The sequence below is a fragment of the Nematolebias whitei genome, chromosome 5 (assembly GCF_014905685.2).
Source record: "Nematolebias whitei isolate Nwh7 chromosome 5, NemWhi1, whole genome shotgun sequence".
Lineage (NCBI taxonomy): Eukaryota > Metazoa > Chordata > Actinopteri > Cyprinodontiformes > Rivulidae > Nematolebias > Nematolebias whitei.
The window spans coordinates 42371202-42374619 of NC_056502.1; positions in this window are offsets into that span (position 1 = coordinate 42371202).

The following is a 3418-nucleotide window of genomic DNA, read 5'->3' on the forward strand; positions in this document are numbered from 1 at the left end:
TTTTTTTGAATGTCCAGAGGACCAGATTGAACTTTTTTGGATTTTTCTACCTGGATTATTGAGCATGCATCAGGACTGTTTTATATATAATGTTTAAGAATGAATGAGAAAGATAAATTTTTGATGCTGAGAAATATCCAGAGATCTATGACACAAAATCTCTTTATATTAAGACAATAGTAAATCGGGGAGTGGTGGCACAGATTATAGAGAGAAAAAAACAGCAAGAAAGATTTTGTCTGGTGATCCATTGCTTAAGACTGTGGTTGTCAAACAGTGCTACAAGTATTACTGATACTTTGGATTGGTTGTGGTACTTACAAATATCATAAACTGAATTGTGATGTAAAGCGAGATATAATGTTTTATGACTAAAACAGTTTGGAGTAGGGAGTTGGTGGAAATGCACGGTTGAGAGACCCTATTTCTTTTTAAGTTTTTTATTAAACCTTTATTTTACTCAGGAAAAACATCCTATTGAGATTAAAAACCTCTTTTTCAAGGGAGTCCTGACAAAGATAGGCAGCAGCAAGTACCATTAAGTTACATGGCCTGATGAAACAGTTTTAGATTTTATACCTGGATTATTAAGCATGAACTTTGGTATTAAGTTGCATAGCTACATATTAAATCACAAAAGGAAATAAGAAACATCAGAATATGAAATACATTACTATACATGACTATTAAACAAATAACATGTACATGTAATGGAATTAAGTATAAACCTCCTCAGTATCAATTTAATAGCTCTCAAAGATACGAAGTCTGTTAATTTCCAGTCATTCTGCAACATATTCCATGCAAAAGGTATAGAATAAACAAAAGCCTTTTTAGCTATTTTAGTACGGGCAAATGGAACTGAATACAACAAAATGTCACCTACCTGTCAGAGTAAGGAACAGCACTTTTCTGTACAATTAGATTACGTATGTACAAAAGTAGTAGTCTTACATATTGCCTTATAGATAAAAACAAGCCAATGACTGTTCCTTCTAGTGGCCTGGAGCAGCCATCCCACGAGTGTAACTCAGTGTGATGTGCCAATGCTTTACAGTTAGTGATGAATCTGAGACCAGTGTGATCAGAAGCATCAATCGTATGAAGATAGAGGCATTCAAATAAAAATAAAAATCTCCATAATTGGCGAGGGACATTGAGTCCAAATGGGTCATGTTCCTTCCCTCCATTATAAAGGTAGCAGCCTTGAGATGTGGCCACAAGGTTGTCGGTGCTTCTCGGGGTAGCCATCTTTGAACTCAGTGGTTCTTCAAGCTAAAGAAGGAGACCTATCTAACCTTGTTGGCTGGTAGGGCACCGGAGACAGCTGAGAAGTATTGGTGATCAGGCTGCATCCCTAGCTGTTAAGGCAAAAACTGAGATGAGGGAGGAGTTCAATGAGGCCTTGGATGGAGACTCTCAATTGGCTTTTAGGAGATTCTGGCAAACCATCAGGCAGCTGAGGCAGGGAAAGCATCACTTTACCAACATTGTGTATAGTAAGGGTACGGTGCTATGTGTAATATGCTTCGTCAAGATTAGGAGTTCAAGTATTTGGGGGTTTTGTTCATGAGTGAGGGAAGAATGGAGTGCGAGATTGACACATGAATCAGTGCAGCTTCGGCAGTATTGCAGCCTCAATGCTGGTCTGTGTTGGTGAAAAATGAGCTGTAAGGCAAAGCTTTCTGTTTACTTGTTGGTCTGTGTTCCTACCCTTACCTGTAGCCACAAACTCTGGTGAGGGGGCTTGGTGTGAGTGCAGTTTTCTCAGAGGGATTTCTCACCACACACATCACGCTGGAGGCTTTGGTCTTACGTTCCACTACATCAAACACTTTGTTCTTGTGGTTTCCCTCGCAGTAATGAAAGTTCTGCATGATTATACATCCCCTCCATAACTTATATATATTTTTCCCAATCACTTTCATATGCTTGAGTTTTTTCTTTCTTCAGATAGTAATAATCAGGCATATTAATATTTAAAAGGGAAGCATTTTGGTAATACCCGTGACAGGAGCACATTATGGTTTGGGGCTGCAGCACATCAAAGGCTTGTTTGAAAGAGCTGTTTATTCAATTGTTGTTTTTCACAGGAGGCCAATTTTTTCTGTCTGACCTTGTTTCTGTGTGAACTCAACACTTTAACTCTGCTTTGTGTTTGAGTTTCAGGTACCCTTGCATGTTCTGAAGAACAGATAACCGAACTTCACACAAACAGACCATTACTTTTACGTTTTTAAAATTTGCTTGCACACTAGAATGACAGGGACACCTGTATGTGTGTTTGTGTGTGTGTGTGTGTGTGTGCACGCGCATTCCCTTTCTTACTTGTATTTTTTCCCCTCTAGGTCTGCTGTAGTGTGTTTTTATCAAAATTTATTTCATTTGTTTGGGCTTGTTATCAGTCACCAAAAGGCAACAGTAAACATTTTTATTTTTGTCCCCATTTGTGTGTGTTCTGATATCAAAATATGTCTTTAGCTACTGTATAGATTAAAATTAAACTTTCAGAAACATATCAATTGATGTAGATTTACAAACGATTAACTGTCCCAATGTCCCAATTCAGATGGTTTCCACTCACAACTGACCTTATAAATACAAAAACATGGTCATAACACTGTTAATTGTACAAACATTAACCTACAGTTTCATGTGATAGTAGCTATGACTGATTCCCAATACATATTTTAAGTAAGAATAGATCATTCAATATTTTAGTTTCCTCTTTTACTTTTTGTAGTCATCATCCAACAGCATCATCCAACAGCATCATCCAACAGCATGTACGCAGCATCCAACATCTGCAAGGTGCTTGCAGGAGCGTTCATGTAAAGAATGTCATTATAGTCAATGGAGGGAAGGAAAGTGGCAGTTACGAGGTGTTTCCTAGCATTCAGAGTTAAACCAGATCTATTTCTGAAAAAGAAACCCAATTTAACTTTCAGTTTCTTTACCAAGTTTTCGACATGAGGCTTAAAAGAGAGATGTGCATCGACCAAGATACACAAATATTTGTAAGAATCCACAAACTCAATTTGTAGATAAGATAGATTAAAGGACTGCTGGTAGCGACTTCCTGTTTGAAAAAAACATATTCTGTCATGATGTGTTATGCTTTTAATTTTTCAGCTGAGTTTTTAAGTTTTATCACAGATTATCCTGATGCATGCTCAATAATCCAGGTAGAAAAATCTAAAAAAGTTAAATCTGGTCCTCTGGACATTCAAAAAAAACAAAACAAAGCAAATCAACAAAAAAATGTAGAAACGTTTCGTCTCTCATCCGAGAGACTTCCTCAGTCTGAGGAGCTGTATTCAGCTCAGTCTCTTAAATAGCACCGTCTCAGGGTGGATCAACCAGTTTTGCTGCTGACAACCAAAACCAGCTGATCACATGCTCAAGAAGGACCATCAGC